Source organism: Vidua macroura, chromosome 2, assembly GCF_024509145.1.
Source record: "Vidua macroura isolate BioBank_ID:100142 chromosome 2, ASM2450914v1, whole genome shotgun sequence".
Taxonomy (NCBI): domain Eukaryota; kingdom Metazoa; phylum Chordata; class Aves; order Passeriformes; family Viduidae; genus Vidua; species Vidua macroura.
This window is the reverse complement of record NC_071572.1, coordinates 20080597-20100606: the sequence shown is the minus strand read 5'-3', so window position 1 is coordinate 20100606 and position 20010 is coordinate 20080597. Positions and strand designations below refer to the sequence as shown.

Genomic DNA, 20010 nt, shown 5'->3' with positions numbered 1-20010 from the left:
GGGGGTTTCCCTAAAATTGGAAAATTCATCAATAGTAAAAACCCCAAATAGACATAAGTCTATTGTGTTATTAATAAAAATCACATATCCATATTTTTATAGGACATGGGACTTGATTTCTTTTTTTTTTTTTAATGACCCTGTTGGCTAATTTTTAGTAGCCAGTTTTGTTTGAAAATTGAGCCAATTCCTAAAGACTGAGTGATGCTTTTACCTATTAAATGGTAGAAATACATTTTGAGATTAGTGTGCCAGATTTTGTGGTACAGACTTGGACTTTAATCATTCTGTGTGTATGTGCAGTGGATGCACTCTTCATGCACAAATGAAACAAAGCATTAGATTTAATTTTCCGGTGTAGCTGTTAGGCTGAGTTGTGGGTGCTTTTAGGTTTGTTTTCCTATATGCATGAGCAAAAAGAGTTATCTTGACTAGAGAGCCAGAATCCTGCTGAAGGTCTATCACTGAGATTCCTGCTGTTAATGTACCTCCTGGAGCTGTTCGCAGTTGTTTTTTTGTTCATAAGTATCAGAGATGTATTGTGTGAAATACTGTCAAGGGCAGTGAGTGCCATTAGTTTCACTGTCAGCAAAAAATGTTCGCTTTAGTTTTGACCTTCACGAAGCACAGGTTTTTCTACCTAGAAAAGCTCAGTAAGTTAAGATGTGAGTAAACAGGGCCCTCAATCTTCCATATGAATGCTTTTTATGTAGCAATACAGGTGAGTAGTTTATTCCACTAGATGAAGTAAGTGAGGTGAATAAGGTGAGTAAGCAATTTCATTATGAGACGCTGTCAGTTGTGTCTAAATGCTATGTTGCAGATTTGGCTCATGCTTTGAGCTGGTTGTGAGCCAGTGGCTGTGGTTAATTCATCACCAGACCTGAGCTAACAAGCCCTGTGTAGGCTAGGTTATATTAGATGGAGCTCTGTGCCACACTGAAGTAGCTGGAAGCTGTACTCATGGGAGCCACGGCAAAGCTACTTTGAGTCTGCTGGAAACATCCTGCGTAGACAAATGTAGAAGTGTTTGTGTAAGGTAAATAATTTATAGCATGAATTTACAGTACCATTACTGTAATGTTGCTTTCTTTACAGAAGGCAGTTAATATTATTTTGTGCAAGCTGTAGGCTCTATTTATTTCTTCTGGGGTTGTATTTATAAATAATGCATAAAATCTGTATTATCATAGGATGTATCACCAGTGTTAAATGGATTGATAATGTACTTTCCTCTTGATTTGCAGTAGTACAGCATCTTATATATAATAAAGTTATCTTAAGCAAATATCTTTGAAATAAAGCCATGACTTCATGAATATTTCTAATATGATCCAATCACTTGGAAGGCTAAGTTGAATCTTCACACTCTTGCACCCTGAAAGGAGCTGCAGGAGCACGTGCCATGATGCAGCATAGCAATACTGCCGTGGTGCTCATAGAGATGCTGCTGGAGCTCACCATCCTTCTGTGGAACAGGCTGGCTGTGGCTCTGGAGGGCTTAGACTGCTCCCAGTACTGTGAGAAGGCATTTATGTGCTTACAGGAAAGAAAAATGCCAGAGAAGAAAATGAAGGCAGTACTAAGAAAGTGTTTTTGTCATTGTTTGGATAGTTGTATATTGTGTACAGTCAAAATTTACACTTAAAAAAGCTTGCAGTTGGCAGCAATGTAAAGGGAATAGTGTACTCTCTGCCATTAATATGTGTGTGCATGGGAGAGCACATGTCTGATCTAAAAGGTGTGTTTGAGAATGCTTTTGTAGTTCTCTTGTTTTGGAAATTGAAGATCAAAGCAATGTAGGTTCAAAACAACAGAACAATGTGCTGGGCTTAATTGTACAAAATACATGAGGATGAACTGTTACTGAGGGCAAGGCAAGTTCATTTTCATGGTCACTTTTGAGAGAAGCAAGAAATTAATTTTATTTTTATGGTGGATTTCTGAAGACAATGATTTCTTTTTTTCTTCTCAACATTGATTTTGAGGGATGCTAAAAATTGCCGGAAGAACTTGTCCATTCTTACAATATATTTAATACCTATTAAATTAAACCATGTGTTAGAACAAGCTACTATTTAAAATGGCATTTGTGTAATTAGTTTTCCTTTTTAATACCAATTAGACTCCATAAACTTTTTTTTTTTGTTTACTTTTATGCTGTTCTTGGATTGCATAAGTTATGAAATTGTTTTGGCTCAGTTGTCAATAAATTGTGTGTTATCCTTTTAAGTATTCTGAATTTGTATTATGGCAACAGCAATGTTATCCCGTCCTCTGTTTCTGTCAGCACTCATTTTCTACAAGGAAGAAAAGTGTCCCTTTTATGTGTTTGCTGGAATTTTGAGAAATGCAGGTTACTCAATCAGTGGAAATGTGTATTTGTGCATGGGTGTCTGCCCTCAGCATCACTTTAGTGCCATCCCTGAAAGCAGTGTGATCCAGAGATGTCTTAGGTAGTTGATACACTGCCTTGCATGGTGCTCTCTTTAGAGAGTTTGGGCTGTTGTTTGTGGGGAGTGGGTGGGATTGGTATTCTTGCCCAAATCAGCATTCCACTTGAGACTTGACTGGTGTCTTAAATTTGTGTATTTGTTAATGCTTCTTTGTTGAGAGGAGTTAGAGAAAATTGTCTCCGTAAAACTAATTTTTGAAGAAATTAGAAGCATTAAGTCATTGTGAGTAAGATGCATTGCTCAATATATGGCCAGAGGGTAGGAGGGGGCCTAGACCAGTCATATCTGTAAAATTCAGGCTTTCACTAACATGCAGCACAGCAACAGGGTTTAACTGGCTGTGCAGTGATGTTCCTTGCCTCAGAAGGCTGTTGTGAAAACGAAATAAAGATGACCGAATAGGCTGAGAAGACTTGCTGCTGAATGGTTGTTAGAAACACCTTGTCAGCTGCATGAGGGAGGATTAGATTTAATGCAATATGATAATAATTTATTTAACTGGTGATATTTTCATTATATTCTAATCAGAATTTGAGGGCAAAATTGTCAGGGAAGTTAACTTGAGGGCATTAAAAATTTAGGTCTTTCAACTATGATGAAGAGTAGGGAAGGGATGCACGTTTGCTCGTCTTACAGCTTCTGTCTTTAGTAGTTCCTTGTTGTGCTGCAGCAGTATGAATTCAGAAAACCAAATCCTGTGAATAAGAATCCTGTGGATTTCATCCTGGGAAGAGCAGAGAGTGGCTATGTGTGTAAGCATCTGGGTTCACTTATGGGAAAGTAAGGTCTGCAGAAGGAAGCTAGAGGAAGGGTGATGGCAGAAGAGAGGCTTTCCTGGCAGCAGCAGTCTAGGAAATGGTGAGAAAATCTCTTCAAATTATTTGTTCAGTTGTGGCATAAGCTACAGGATGGGGGAGGAAAGAGAGACTGCTCCTGTTTCTTTTTCCACAGCTGTCTTGGAGAGGCTTTCTTCTTGCTTAATAGATAATGGTGAAAGGTTTTTAGAAAATGACAGAACATGAAATTGTGTAGAGAAGGGAATGTAAGAGTCATTACCATGTTTTTCTGGGATTTCCCTGTCAGGCTTGTACGCTGCCTTCTCATGCGCCATAGTTTCCCTTTCAGTTCACTCAGGTTTCCTAATAGCATTTGAGAAGTTGGTGGTAAGTTTTGAAGTCCTGCTCTGTTAAACACACTTGAGTCACAAATTTTTCAGCACACATCTGGAATAGCAGTTGTGGTTCAGTTTGCTTCATGCTCTCCTTTTACTGAATCTCCTGAAGCATTGCTCATCAGCCCAGCTAAGCAAGCAGGCTTAGAACACTTCTGAAAACAGTGGAATTTTTTTTCTCTTTTGGGCTACTCAGAGATTGAGTCAGTAGATCTTTCAGTAACTGGAAATAGCTAGTGTTGTCGGGAAAAGTTTGTTGCCTATCTAAAATTTTGCTGATGAGCTCCTAAGTCTAGGAGACAGTCCTGCCTGCCATCCTCACTTCAGAGACTGGTTAGCTCTTGCATATAAATAGTTTTGAAGAAAATAGGTGCATTGGAGTTAAAGAAATGGAAACTTTATATGCTTCCTCTGCTAGTAACACAGAAGGCTGTGAAATGCAGGGAACAGTTACTCTGACAAGATTTTGCATAATTTCTGTGAGCAGATAATTTTCTATATTTTAAGAAAAGGAAATATGTAGTCCCTTCTGCTAGAACTTAGAATTCTAATATGTCAGACATAAATCCCATTTCTCTTCTGAATGCATCTGTCCAACCTGCTTGTTACTTAGTACCAGATAAACCTAATGGAAATACAGATGCTTTTCTTTACCTAATTCAGTTTTTCCTGCTGTTCATTTAATCTGCATTTCTGATGTCTTTGTGGTTTTTCTGTGCTCCCCTGTGGGCAAGTGCTTTCTGTATTAAAGATAGACTTGATCTTATATGAGTAAAAGAAGAGAAGCTGGGAAGAGATTTAAATTGTAATTACTATGGAAAAATAGTGTTTAGTGAGTATATAGTTGAAACAGTAGGTTGTTTCATTTGCACACTTTTTTTTTTTTAATGATTGCTTGGTCAGTCAATCATTTAATGTATTTTAATAGTTAATTTCCTTCATGAATATCTAGTTATTTCCTGCGCAGCTCTGGTGTTTGGGTTTATTTGGTATTTTTTTTTAACAATGTTAACGGATAAATGGATTAATGAGTTGATTCCCAAGCATGTTATCTGTGTCATTATCTTATGTTGTTAGGTCTTAACCTTTCATGAGCACTGAAGGAAGTATTCATATTGGGATTACTCTTCCGGGGGACTACAGTACCACTGTCTAGCAGTGGATATTCAGAGGTGCTTTTGAGGTTTTAGTTTTTCATTTGCTGTGTACTTGAGTTTCTCAGAAACTTTTGAAATAGGCTGTGTTCTTCTTCCAAACTTTAGAAGGCTCTTTAATGTATGGATCCTGGTGCCTCAGTCTTTTTTTTCCTGAGAAGTTTTTGTGATGCACCTCTGTGTTTTTCTCATGTTTATTAAAATTGCATAGCCAAGCATAGACCAAGCATTGTAAAATGCCAGAATTCATGTCTGCATCATCATTGTTGTGAAACTGTCTTTATGTGTCTGTTCTGGTTTTTATCGGGGTGAGTTTTTTGGTTCTTCTTTTTTCCTCCCACCCCCCAACCTGAGTGAGGCTTAGTGGTAGTTTGTTATGAATAGTAGATCTTGCTCACCTCATGCCTTTTCTACATTGCCTCTCTGCTCATCTGATAGTAAAATAAACTCTGTTCAGTATCCATGGGACTCCCCCCATGAATTGCTTCTTTCCCCTTTCTCCATTACTTTTTTTGAAGTTCTGGTGAGTTGAAGCATACCTACTCTTAGTTTACTGTCTGGTCAGATGAGTGTTAGAAGTAGCTGTGCTATGGAGTGATGGGATTGTGCAGTTTAGGGCAGCAGGGTTCTCTCCAGTTCAGTGGTACCAAGCTTTCATACAAAACTGCAGGTGGGATTTATGGTTATAGCTGGAGTGGAGAGCACAGAAGAGAACAGAGCCATGTGCAGTCTCAGAGGGGTGTAGAGGCTACTTTCTGTTGCCCTCCAGCCAGATAGACTGTGACCTGTTCACACTGCTGCTGGTCAGTCCCTTCTGCTCGAGCTCTGCTGTTAATCTTTTCCCTTGTGAATCCTGCTTCTCTGTCTGTGCTTCCTTGGCTCATTCATTGCCTTCTGATTGCCCCTGCCTCTTCTTCCAGCACATGGTTGCAATTGTATCCTTTTGTATCCCTTTGTGTCTGCTTCCTTTTTTTCCTCCATGATGTTCAGGTGCTAACAGGGATTGTATTGAGACTGGAAGGAGAAACTGATTTCCTAGTCTGTGCCTGGAAGGAGCAGGGTTGTACTGGAATTGCTTTTCTGGAGCTGCTCCTTGCAAAAAAAAAGAGGAACAATCCTCTTGGATGTCCTGGAACACTGGAATTGAGTGGCTATGTGGCCACTCAGAGATCCTGAGAAGCTGGAATGTGTTCAGTGGAGATTAAATCTGCAAAGACCCGAGCTTTCGTACTTCACAGAGTTATGATAAGCATGTGCAACAATATTCCTCTTTTCAACTCCCTTGTACCTTCACCAGACTTTAATGTTTTTTCCTTGGAAATAGTAGGATACCTGCAGAATTTGGGTCCAAGGGTTAGCAGTGCTGAGATTATCCAGGAGACTGATATAAGAATAGAAGCAGGGGGGTGGGTAGGGTCGGACAGCATTTTTCCTGTGCTTCATTGTTTCAACAGGCAGAACTGTTTTAATTGACTCTTACAAGAGATGAGAAGGAGGCACAGCCTCAGGAGGGAGAACTTCAGCCAAGGCAACTCTGCTCTAGCAGAATAAAAAGCAATAAAAAAAATGCCTAATGAGGGAATGCCTAACGAAGCATACCAGACTTCCTAATGAATGGGTGGCACTGCTTTATAGTAATGTGCAGATGATACAAGATCATATTGCAGCAGACTTAAGTTCCTGCTCCTTTTTGGTTGTTGATACTCAGTGCTTCCAGATGAAGAATGCAGATGCTTATTCTGCAGTGTACATTTTTTTCAATATTTACAAACACTTCTCTTGTCACTATGCAAGGTATGCTCTAGGTCACCCATGTGGTTGGGCTAGATGCAAGGATTACCAGCTGAAGTTTTGTGGCTTGTAGTATGCAGGAGTTGAATTAGATTATGACAGTGACTTTCTGACCTTGAAATATGGACCAGCTGGGGCACTCTGTGCTGCCATGGTGGAAGTTAGGGGCTTCCTGTGGCTGAGTTCCTCAAAGGCTTAGGGCAGGGAGGGAGGGAACTGAAGCTGTCTTTCTATAGCTCTTAAGCTTTGCTTCCTAGTAGTGGAGCTGCTTTTGGATATGGGGAACTGAGCACTGTGCACTGAAAATATCTGCATTTACTAACTGCAAAGGAATGCATAAATATAGAAAAATATGCCAGTACAGCCTATTCCCAAAATATGTTACTATGTGCAAGGGACCTTTGGGTGAGTAACATCCAAAAGGAGACTTTGGAAGAGATACCTCCCACTTCTAGAGAGACTTGTCATTTACAAATTATAATAATAATGCAGACCACAGAAGTCAGTTTCCTGAGTTGCTGTAAATGTGTGTTTTTAACACTCCTTTTCTAACACAAATGTAGGAAGCTGGCAATGTAGCTATTTCAGTGCTCTAGAAAAGTTTAAAGTGAAATAATCTAAGGAAACGGAAGCCTCTATTTTTAACCTTCTCCGTCATGGGAGATGGGGCGGAAGAAGAGGCCATCTACTGTTGAAGTCTCTTCAATATCTTACTATAAATTTAATCAGATTTCCACTGCTGTTTTAATGAAGAGGTGTTTGTTGATATTCAGTTATGTTCAAGTTAAGATCACTGTAGACTTGATGGCATGGCCAGTCTTCTAAAATTGTGCTTTTTCTCCTATTTACTGGTTTTTACTTTCCCATTTTCTGATATATGTGAAATTTTATACTGTAAAATAACCCCCAACACTGCTTGTGCTCTTTTATGGTTTGATTTATTTTCATATATAAAAAATAAATTTTTTGAGAGTTCAAAGTGTTGTTTTACATTGGGTTTGAGCAGATTCTTCTAAGTTTTTTTTTTCATATTGCATTATTATAATTCATTAGAAGTATATTATTTGACCGGATTTCTCTGGATTTTTTCACAAAGTATTTTTTATTCTCGTATATATGTAAAAGCATGAAGTTATGAGTAATTCCTCATATTACTTATTGGGAACTACTTTATTAGTCTAACTGGAAGCTCAGATATAATACATTATATAACTACTGGCAACCATAGAAGTAATAGCATCAAAATTTGTAAGTTCAGCCTCTTAAAAATGTTCAGAACCTTGTGTTCAGATGAACATAAATCTGACTTTGGGATATACTACTGAATTACTGATACTGATTGGGGAATATACTGCATTTTGATTGGGGAATATACTGCATTAATTTGCAAGATCAGCATTAAGGAAGACTGTAGAAAACAAGTGTATTTGGGGAATGTTAATAATAGTAGATAATTGTTTATTGGGAGAACAGGGGCTGGGCTAAGTTTTCCTAAAAGCTTGAAAATTACTGTCTGACAAGGGTGTTAACCTGGAGCATGGAACGCTTAAGTGCATGTCTTAGAGAATCTTCTCCACAACATCTATGTTAACACTATATATATGTAGATAACATGAATTTCTGTTTGTGAGTGGTAGATTGGGACTGTTGAGAATCAAAAGTTTAGGAATTATATAAACTAATGTGTTATAAAGTGTTAATAACTTGACAGGTGTATGTGTAATTTTAAAAGCAAAGAGTGAGATGTGGAGAAGGAAATGTAGCAAGGCTATAAATCATTGGAGAACCATAGCTTTTTATGGTAGACAGTTATTTGGCTTAAAGGAGTTATTTTACTTTGCAGGGGGGTGGTTGCTCCATTGGTATAAAAGCAGCAAAGATTTCAGGGAGATGAAATTTCTTCTGTTATGTCTCCTGATTATGTTTGGAAAATAAGACACACTTTAAGCACAGTTCTCATTATTTTTAGACCACTTCTAATATCTTATAGGCAATCATTAACTGTTTTTGTAATTCCATTTAAAATATGGAGCTTTGAAATAAATGGGTGCTAATGTATATAATAGTCACTAATGACTTGTCCATCACCACTTGTAGGCAGCTGAAACATGCATCCATTTATGTTTGACTAAGGGTCTGTTACTTCTGGAAGAGTGGAAAAACCTTAAGTAATGAGGTGACTGCTGTAGATCAGTGCTTACGAGAAATGGACTCTGAAACCCAAAAGCATCAAAAATCCTGTCAACATATTTCCACTTCAGTTGCTTAGTGCTACGTCAGGCTTAGTAACTGTTCAGGCAAGTGATTGAAATGGTGCCCTTGGATGCAGTGTGCGTGTCACATTAGTTGCACTCTTTCACTCTCACGTAAAGTATTGCTTTATTAATTTAGTTCAGAAGCTTAAGAAGAGGAGCAGTCTGGAAAGCCTTCCTTGCAGATCTGCAGTGCAGTTTGGGCAGGGAGCTGCTGCAGTGCAGTGTAATGTCCTCTCTGGCTGCAGGTTTCCCTCCATGCCCATGGACACCCACTCCACTGCGAGGGGCTTGAAGCCAGAGCTGTGGCCTTTTACAAGGCAAAATTTCTCTGCTTTACAGGCAAAGTCAGTGCATGACAGCTCAGTAGCATGTTAGAAGACATAACAGAGATGGTACAAAAGAGTCCATAAAATTTCCAGGAATGTGATAATTGAACATGTTTGAGAAATGCCATATGTGGTACTTCTAGGAAAAATACAGGATGAGTATAACACATTTTCAAGTATGTTGGAAGACAAGGAGGAGAAAAGCTGTTTTGAAAGATTAAATGAGAAACTCCTGTCTTAAATTTCTAATATTAGCTGGCATTGTGGACTTTTCTGGGTGTAAGGCCTTTGTTTACTATTTTACCTCACAATTTGTTTTGAATAGGATGTATGTGAAGTCATGGTATGCATATTCTTTTCACACTTATCTACACATCACTTTGTTCCAAGACTTGAAAAGAATGGTCTCTTGAATATGTATTTTTGCAGCTGTTTTTTTTATACTCAGGCCAGTTGCATTTACTTTTTCCTCCCATTGTTTGTCAATTTCTGCTTAATTTCTCTAGAAATGGTTTCTGGTAACTTTTAACATATATTTTCTTATTTATTAATATAATTGAATAATACTTGTTGGTACAAATAGTTTCATGAAAATAATTTCAGTAAAACTTAATTGAATCTACTCCAAGTATATTAAGTTTTTTGAGGATTGAGGCTTAAAATATTTTAAAACATCAGATTAACTAAATTTTCACTGAGAGTAGTGCAAGTAGGCTTATGTTTTGGTTTGTGTTATGTATAGGTTTGTGCATATAGGCATATGGTTGTCTGTTTCTGATATCATTAAACTTCAATTTACCTGTAGGGGAACATTAGCTATAGCCTTTTCTAAAACATTGTTTCTTTCAGACTACAGAAATAAAAAATCTCTTGAGCTGATGTTTGTTAGCATGTTTTCAGAATGTTGGACCTTCTTAGTGTATGAGAGAGATTTTCACAGGGTCATGGAATATGCTGAGTTGGAAGGGACCCACAAGGATTATAGAGTCCAGCTCTCAGCCTTGCATAGAACTATCTCCAAGAGTCACACCACGTGCCCAAGAGTATTTTCCAAATGCTTCTTGAAGCATATTCTTGTGTCAGCCTTCATGCTGTGACCACTTCCCTGGGGAGCCTGTTCCAGTGCCCACCCTCTGAGGAAAGACCCTTTCCCTAATATCCAACCTAAACCTCCCCTGATGAAACTTCAGGCCCTTCCTTTGAGTTCTGTCACTGGTTACCACAGGGGAGAGATCAGCGCCTGCCCATCCTCTTTCCCTTACGATGAAGCTGTAGACTGCAGTGAGGCCTCCCCTCAATCTCCTCCAGGCTGAACAGACCAAGTGTCCTCAGTGCTTTTCATATGGCTTCTCCTCAATGCCCTTCACCATCTTTGTTGCCCTCCTTTAGATGCTTGCTAGTATCTTCTTACATCGCAGCACTCAAAACTGCCCCCAGCACTCAAGGTGAGGCCACCCCAGTGCAGAGCAGAGCAGGGCAATCCCCTCCCTTGCCCAGCTGGCCATGCTGTGCCTGATGGCCCCCAGGATGGAGTTGGCCCTCCTGGCTGCCAGGGCACTGCTGACTTATATTCAAGTTGCCATAGACCAGGAGCCCCAGGTACCTTTCCACAGCACCCCTCCAGCCTCTCGTTCCCCAGTCTGTCCATACATCCAGGGTTGCCCCATCCTAGGTGCAGAATCTGGCACTTTCCCTTGTTGAACTTCATACAGTTGGTGGTTTCCCATCTCTCCTAATTTGTCAAGGTGTCTCTGCAGGGCCCTCCCTGTCTTTGAGGGAGTCAACAGCTCCTCACGGTTTTGTATTGTCTGTGATCTTGATTGTATCCCTTCCAGTCCTGCATCCATTGGGTTGTAATTGGATATATACTTCAAGATTCTAAAGGTAACCTCTATGCCTCTTCAACTACTTGCCTTCTAGTCAGCCCAAGGGCTACCAGTTAATGTAAGATTTTCTGTATTGCTAAGACTTGTACAAAGTGGTTTAAAGAGTTCACAAAAATGTTTCACAGTGCTTTCTTTATTGAAGAATGTCTAAGTTAAGCTTCAGTCATTTAACACTTGAATGCTGTTTAGACCATTAAATCAATACATTGTGTGGACAAATCACTTCTGTGTGTGTGTGTACGTATACGTATATGCACACACACATATATATTTAGTTATTTCCAATCTGGATAATTGGTAAAGAAGAATGATAAATTTAAGGGAGAGGAACACCTTCAGCATTGAAGAGATAGCCATTATAAATGTACAGAAACTTGAATTACCATTGGCTGTTAGAAAGTTGTAGAAAAATCTTTGCTATAATGTTTGGGATAATCACGTAGACATGAAAATTTTGAAGAAAAGTTTATTCTAGCAAGGTCAGACTTAAAGCTAACAAGACTTAATGCTGGTGTAATCTTTCTGGATATAGGACACCTGAGGTTAGCAAGAAAATGTAGTAGTAGATGGGCAGACAGTTTTGAAGAACTTTACACTTTTGCTTCTCTACTGCACTAGTAAGCAGTACTAGTGATAGCCAACACATTTTAATAAACTGGTAGTGAAAGAGGCAATGTAGTAGTGAGGATGTTCTAATCTGTTTTGCTGTAAACTTTGAGTGATCATGCAAGAGTCCTCAGGAAGTATTCGACTGCATGGTAGTGTCTTGCAGCATTTAAGACCATTTTATTTCGTACTGAGATGTAAAGCTTCTTTTGGTGCCTCCTTTTGTTCTAACAAGTGGAGCTTCATGGACTTGAATTTGGAATTTTATGTTGCATTTTTCTGCTGGGGACTGTTTTCCTGTCTGCTAGATTTTCTTCCTGCTTTGAACGCCTCCCATGATTCTCGTTCATGTGCAAAATGCTTATTACTAAGAGCTTGCTGGTAAGATCTTGCCAGATGCACTTTTTCACCTTTGCTCGGGTGACTTCCATTAGGAAAGTGCAGGTGTTTCCTCCTCATCTGATAGTTGTGACGGGCAATCGGAAGTGAATAATTTTCTGTGTATAGGCATACACTTATACACAAGCACATACACACTCCTCTGTGTAAGGGTGAAGCACTTATCGCCTCTCCCACTGACTCTTCTACAATGGTTTAGTTAACTGATGGGCCGGATCATGGTCAGATAAGCTAGCTGGAAATTTATATTCTCAAACCAAAGGAGTCTTTGCAAAACTAAGGTTACAACTGTCAAGCAGTTTGTTAGACAGAAGTGAACATAGAAATGGGTTTTATTATATTCTGAGGACATAGAAATCTGACAGCTGGATGATTTGCTTGTCACCAAGAGAAGGTAGCAGAGTTGTGATTTGCAGGATGAAAGAAATAAATGGATAACTATGTTGCCTGGCCTTTACTAACTGGGACCTTAATTATCAATCAGATGTAGTTGGAAAATGCTACTATGCACAGGTTTTGGAGAAAAGTTATAAATGTTGGTTCAGAATCAGTGAAACTAGAGCACTGCATACTTGCTTGCTCTAAAGCTGTGCTGTGTCTGGACACATGTAATGTCATGTTAGGCTTCTTATACAAGTGGAAGAATTCAGATTGCTTCTCAAATTTTGAAATTCTCTGTTAAATTTTCTTTATTGTTTAGTTTATACTTTTGATTTTTATTAATTTGGTTTTTGAGTTTTTTTTGGAGTCTCACACATTACGGAAGTCCTCGAGAAGGTCTTGTAAATATTAAGAGATTTTTGAGTAGCACTGGCAAAAGAAAAGTTGTAAATATTTTGCATGTTACTCTTTCTAGCAAAGAACATATTCAATATGAAGGTGGAATTTGAAATCAGTTTTGGAATCAGTTTGAAGGTGCAATTTGAAATCAGAAACTGTAGTTTCCCAATTTCCTCTCCTTAGCTGTCTTATCTGCCACACATCCCTACTGTTTTCCTCTTACAGTTTATAGCCAGGTGCCATATATACTTTTGTCTATTTTCTGATCTCGATCTCAAGTCATCTGCTGTCCAGTCTGCTTTTCTTCAGCCAGACCCTCCAGCAATTGTCTTTGCCCCACTGCTAATCTTAGGATTTGGCTGGTGGCTTTGTACAGTTGCTGGTCACTTCAGGCTATCTATGTATACACAAACTAAATAAGTTTTAAAGCATTCATAGATACTCCTACTTAACCCTTCTGCCCATTTTTTTACTGTTTATTCTCTGTAAAAGCCACAATAAATTGCAGATACAAAAATAGTTTTCTTAAAAGCATTGACTTTTAACCTGGCTATGATTTTTGAGAAAGGCATTTTCATTGTGTTCATGAAATATTTTCAGCGAGTATTTCCCATAATATTTGTGTTCTGATTTTGGATATGGATCATAGCTGCTGTTAAGAAATGGATAGCTGCTGGAAGACTTGGTTGCTTTTGTGGAAGTGTTTCAGCAGCAGTTCCTGAGCAGCCAGACAAGTTATGCGAGAGCTGCAATTGGACATAGAATTTTATGTTTCAACATATTAAGCTAGTCTTTTTCAGCTATTTTGGTTTTGGGGATTATGAGAAAGGGTAAAACCAAAAGTATGTTATTTGACTATTGTTGCTTGTTAGTAAAGGTTTATTTTTTCTAGAATAGTGAAAGGTAAGAGGGTGCTTATAGACAATGCAGGCTGCTATTACTTCTTGTAAGTCAACAAATTGTATAGGTTCTCTCTTAGCTGTGTAGCTTTACCTACCTTTTGCATCACACAATCTCATTGTTCAGAGTTTAAATTTAAAAAATGGTCTGATAGTGATCACACGTTTTCCTCACACTTCAAGATGTTGATTTATTACTGTACAAATGGCTAGCTAGTGCCATCCTGTGCCTTGTGTTTTGCACATTGATTTATGCTGTGTTGGCTTGTGTTAGTGTAAATTGAAGCAAATACACTGATTGGACAGTATTAGCACTCTGTTGTCAGTTTATTTGCTGTTGAGAAAGAAAAGAAAATAATGAAATATAGTAATGATAACAACATAAATAGATGCAAAATACAGTGTGGTCTTAAAAAGACTGAATTTCAAGTGACCTTTAGAAGAGTTAGTGCTGTTATTTCCTTGCTGCAGGGTGCCATTTTTTTTCCCAAGGGAAATGTATCCCAGCAATGACTCTGAACATGTTACCTTCTTTAAATCTTTGTCCTGAGCATAGAATTTCAGTCTGGCCATCTCTATTGTGGATTTATTTTAATGAAGAATTGAGTAGATATTCAGTGAGTTATTTTATTCAGAGTCTAAGGTTAAGTCACATAGTAAAATGAAGATATATAAATTGAATTAAGAAAAAAGTTAAAAGAAACTTGTATCTTGAAAAGACACATATAGTTTGGTGAACTTTGTTGTACTTTTGACTAAGCAGTTAGTATGTAATTTGCCAAACTTTATTTCAAAATCCAGTTCATTTTCATGACTTGGCTGCTTGCAGAGAGCTGAGTGGATGGAGGACAGATGAGGAGGAAAACCATGGTGTACTCCAGAGTGCTGTAACAGTGGATCTGGAGTTCATGGTGGCATTTGCTGCGAGCAGCCCCTGCCCGACTGGCGTGTGCTGCCCGGGGTGAGGCCGCGTGGGTCTGACTGTGCCTGTTCCTGCCCTGCAGAGGAAGCTCCTTCCCTCGGCAGCTGGGCAGTGTGTGCCTGCCATGTCCCTGCCCTGCTCATGTCAGTGGCTTTGGCAGTGTGTCCCTGCCGTGTCCCTGCCCTGCTCGTGGCAGTGGCTTTGGGCAGTGTGTCCCTGCCGTGTCCCTGCCCTGCTTGGGCAGTGGCTTTGGGCAGTGTGTCCCTGCCGTGTCCCTGCTCTGCTCAGGGCAGTGGCTTTGGGCAGTGTGTCCCTGCCGTGTCCCTGCCCTGCTCGTGGCAGTGGCTTTGGGCAGTGTGTTCCTGCCGTGTCCCTGCCCTGCTCGTGGCAGTGGCTTTGGGCAGTGTGTCCCTGCCGTGTCCCTGCCCTGCTTGGGCAGTGGCTTTGGGCAGTGTGTTCAGGCCATGTCCCTGCCCTGCTCGTGGCAGTGGCTTTGGGCAGTGTGTCCCTGCCGTGTCCCTGCTCTGCTCAGGGCAGTGGCTTTGGGCAGTGTGTCCCTGCCGTGTCCCTGCCCTGCTCGGGCAGTGCCTGCTGGGGAGGGCAGCCTGCTCGGAGGCACGGCACACCTGTGACCTCTGTCGCGCAGAGACGGTCTTGCTGCCCAGGCCAGAGCTGTGGTAGTGGAAGATGTCGAAGAAGTGCCTTTACTACTGTAGTGTAACTTTTATAAAAACATAATAACAATCCTTCCATTCTCCCCCTCGGTGTAAGCAGCTCTTCTTACCAGTGTCTGTGAACAACAAAAAAATAATCTTCCATTCCTTCTCAGTTTCTTGGTTTGGTTTGTTTGGGATATTTTGGATTTTTTTTTCTCTCTGTGCAGTTGGAGGGAATAAGAACCATGGTACAAGACAAGAGGGTTAGTTGAACTTTGTAACAATGTCTGTAACTTGAATTCACATTTGAGAGGAGGTAAGAAAAAAACATTGAAAGCTTTTAAGTGTGTGCATGATTTCTCATTTTGCCTTTTATCTTTCTTGCCTTGTGACACTTCAGTTATATACTAGGCATAATACTTTCCTTGGAGAAATTATTGCTAGATTTATCAGATTGCTAATTTCTAGTTATTCTATTGCTCATTTTCAAATTGCATGGTGTTCTTCATATCTCTAGTGTGAATTAATGCAGTTTCTTAGTAAATTAGTAATATAGTTTCTGTATCTGCATTTGTCAGGCAAAAACATCTATCCCATTAGATGACAATTCAGACTGAGATCAGGTTTAAGAAAATTTTTCTCCTAGTTGTTCGTGGAGGTGTATCAAATTTTATTAGACATCTTTTGCTGCCGTTGGACCTGACCAAAATCAGAAACAAAATTAAAAATACTGTTGACAGCTGCTGTTCTTACATCCTTCTCTCTGTCTCCTACAGACAGTGACTTCTGTTCAGAACTTGGTGGTTCTTTTTCATAATTAGCCCTCATGGTTAGTGCTTTTCGCTTAACACAGGCCCACTTTGAAAGGTGGGATGACCCTGTATGTAATTTAGGTGTCTAGGCATTGTTTAAAGGAGGGCAACTAGTTTGCAACAGTGTTTCTACTTTGGAACACCTTTTTGATTTCCTGTTCAAGATCTTGGAAAAACCGGCTGTGTTTGTCTTTATGTAGTTCCTCCCAGGGGAAGTTTTACTCAATTAGACCTAGGGAATTCAAGCAGCCAGGGTCCTCTAATGTGGCATCAGGGCCATGGGAAGACTGAGGATCTTGTCTAATATTTTCCAAAGCCTTGTGTTTTTATTGATCTGGTTCTGGTGTTGAAGGTCTATGACAATGAAGTTGCCCTACTCTATCTGTGAAACTGTGCTTTGGAGATGTGAAGTATGTCTTTGCTTTGGACCAAGAAGCTTTGCTTTATTATTTAAAGGTTGAGGTTTTCTGTGAGGTTTTTTTTTTTGGGGTGGGGGGGGGGGAAGAGGGGGTCGAAATTACATGCTGTTAGCAATGTATCTGAAGCTGAAAGCACTTTTGAAGGAAATTATCTAAAATGGTATTTAGCCATTATCTTTTAATGTCTTTTCTTCTCCCCATCCAGTCCCTGCCATGAACTTATGCATTCAAGAAATACTTGTTTTGCTGCCACATATTCAGAAAGCTGTAATAATGTGTTGAGGAATCCTTCTTTGTGTCATAGTGGATAAACATATTAAATAAGTATGCAAGGAGGAGAAAAAAAACTTCGTCACTTGTTTGGGGTTTTTTTTTACAGTTTAATTTCTGTATTCTAACTGTTAAGCTTGGTAATTGATGCAGAGAAAATGTGAATAAAACCTGGGTTTTAAGATATGTCTGTTGGATTGTGTGCAAATACCTGGCTTTTATTTCTTCTTAATGAATATAATTTGGGCAGAGGTGCATGACATTGCTCAAAGATTTTTCTCTGGGTTTTAATATGCTAGATTTGGATTATGGAAGCTTTCTTATGTGATTCTGTATTTGCTTCTGAAGGTTTTCATAGTCACAAAAGATTGAGTGCCTAAGGACTGAAGAGCATCATTACTTTTGGAAAGGATAAAGTCAGTTAATCTGACGTTAAAGTTGGTTTTTTTGATATGTGCAGAATTGGCCCCCATGAAGAATTGTTACTTGTACTTGGCTTGTCCAGTGGCTGCAAAGACTTAATGCTGTAAACTGGTCCCAGAGGATTTTCATCTTCAGCTGAAAGTTCAGAACCTTCTTGTTAGTGTCTGCCAGTTGTTTTAGGGGAAACAGGAGGTGATCATGGGTGAGTGTGCTAGTTATTGTTTACTACCACGATCAGATAAATGCCTTAGTTTTTCTTTACTGTGAATAGCACAATTCAGGATAGCCCTGTTTTTTGTTTCACCAAAGATGGCAGCATTTTTGTTGTGTCTTTATCTTTATAGTGCTTTGAAAAGTTTTTGTTTTTATTTCAATACTTTGAAATGTTTTAACATATGTACCTTGTACAATTCTTTATAAAAAAAGTAGAAAAGATCTGTTCTATTTTATAGAACTTAAGCTAATTAAAAAGAAACCCAGAGGGTAAAGCAGTATTTCCAGAAGATATGTAATTTCAGCAGTCAACTGCTGCAATTTGTGGCTGACCTCCAATGTAGATATCTGCATCTCTTCCATTTTGTCTTTGTTATTCTGAAAAACCCTAGTTTCCTTAACTGGCAAGAAACAAATATTGTCCTCAGAGTTGTGCTAGTTAAACCAGGAAGGTATGTTTTCAGTTCAGTTCATCAAAGCAGTGCAAAACACAGGCAGAAGCTTCCAGTTCTTATTTTTGTGTCTTTGGCTGAAGGTCCAACTACATAGGTATAAATGTGACTGGATTGACTCAATGTGACATTGTACTTTGTCTGAAGGGAATCTAATTTAGAGCAACTTTGATTATAGTTTAAAATGAGCAACATCAACTTAATAATGGTCTGAATATATGGAAGACAGCTTTTTATGTATTGGGTTTTTTTCCCTACAAGTTTTCCTTCAAAACTATTAATTAAACTGTTCACACATGCTTTTATAACACTGTAATGAAAACTGGTTAGACAAGATGCATTGGTTTTCTTCAGTCTCCCTGTTCCAAAAAGTGAACATTGTCCTTGTTCTGCAAGTCTGAGTCCTGACGGGATCACAGAGAGGATTGAATTAAAGTTTTTGTAGTGTGAAAGGTTTGAGTATCATGTGCAGGTTTTATTTATGAATAAAGGGTGAGGGTATGTTTGTGTAACAGGCAAGCAAGTCTCATAACTCATTCCAAAGAAAATCTTGTCTATAGTGTGGTAATTTAGGAGCTGATGTCTAGACTACTTTGAGAAATTGTAAACATTATGTCTTCAGAACAAGACCATGGGAGTTTAAGAAAAAATGCTGCACTTTGTATGTTTAATATTTGACTGAATTCCAGGGAGAGCAGGAGTATTTTGGCAATATCTGGTCTGCCTGACTGCTAGAGGAATTAATGAAAATGCTTATGTCAGTTCCTAGTAACATTTTCTTACTTGAATAGAGCATCTTTGGATTTGCATGATTACATGGTGTAAACTACATATTTGTCAATAATGGAAAATTTTTACTTTAAATAGTAGTGCACAAGTTTATGTACATCTTCTTGTTAAACTGTTTGTACCCGTTGGAGAATCAACCAAGTAGGATCAAGCTATTATTTGACCTGAATAGCCTGAATAGCTTGATCTTTCTAGTGTTGTGCAGAGCTGTTGAAACATGACATTGAAACAAGTAAGGAAATTTTAAAAATTATTCTACTACAGTTAATTTTGAACACTGTAATCTCAGTCACTGTAAAATAGTTTCAGGAGCCAGGTAAATGCAGTTTTGCTGTGTGCAAAGTTTTGTGTTGTTTGTTGGTGGTTAAATGGTGTATTTACTACACCATTGGACTAGCTAGAATGTAGCTGTAGTAGTATTTCCATCATTTTAAGTCTTTACCACTGGATTGTTCTGGTTGGTTTTATTTTGGAATGGAAAAGGACTTCCAAGTTCAAAGACAGACATACTTTAGTTCAAAGTTACTATGCTATACAGGTGTTATCAGATGAAGGGCTATTATGAGTCCTAATGGTCTCTCCATTCAACAGTGTATTTGTAAGCATAATCCAGTTCTGGTGTCAGAAAACCTTAATTGGATATTACAACATACAAGTAGAAGTACAAGAGTATAATGCTATAGATTATGCTCAGCTTAAGTCAGTCCCTAAATTAATGCATGTATTTAATGTTTGCAAAGTTGTCATAGTTGTATTAGAAGTGCCTCAACAAATATGTGAGGAAGGTGTTATATCTATATCCCATGTGTAATTGAAATTACTTTATTAGTAGCTTTTCAGTAAATGAATTTTGTGACAGCTTTTAGAGGAAAACATTATTCTGGGGGTTAAGTAAAGATTAAAATGAATTTTTGGGTAATAAACATGACTGAACTGAGGGTAAAGCCTTTTATATTTATATCATTTATTCTTCCTAGTTTTTTATATATCTTGCTGTTCTAGAGCAGTGTTGGTTTAGAGTCTTTCTGTATGATATGGAACCGAGTACTTTCAATGTCCCTGTCAACACTGACAAGGCTGTTTCAGTTTTCTGTTACCCACTGATCTATTAAGACTTTGTCTAGCAAGGGCTGCGATATTTTAAGCTGCTAGATAGTAACGCTGTTATTTATTAATTACTATTTCTGGTCTAATTGCTTCAGAATTTTTCAGAGACATTTGTTTGTCTCTTCTTTTTGAGGGAGAGGAAGTAATTTGGGTATGTCTGGACCAAGAGAATATCATTAATAGTTGGAAATGTATAATTGAAAAGAGGAAGACTGTTATATAGG

The 20010-nt window shown here is 38.7% G+C and overlaps 1 protein-coding gene across 1 annotated transcript in view; it reads left to right on the top strand.

Moving 5' to 3' along the window:
• WWC3 (WWC family member 3) overlaps window positions 1-20010 on the top strand; it is a 98298-nt gene that overhangs the window by 16642 nt on the left and 61646 nt on the right. The window lies entirely within an intron of this gene.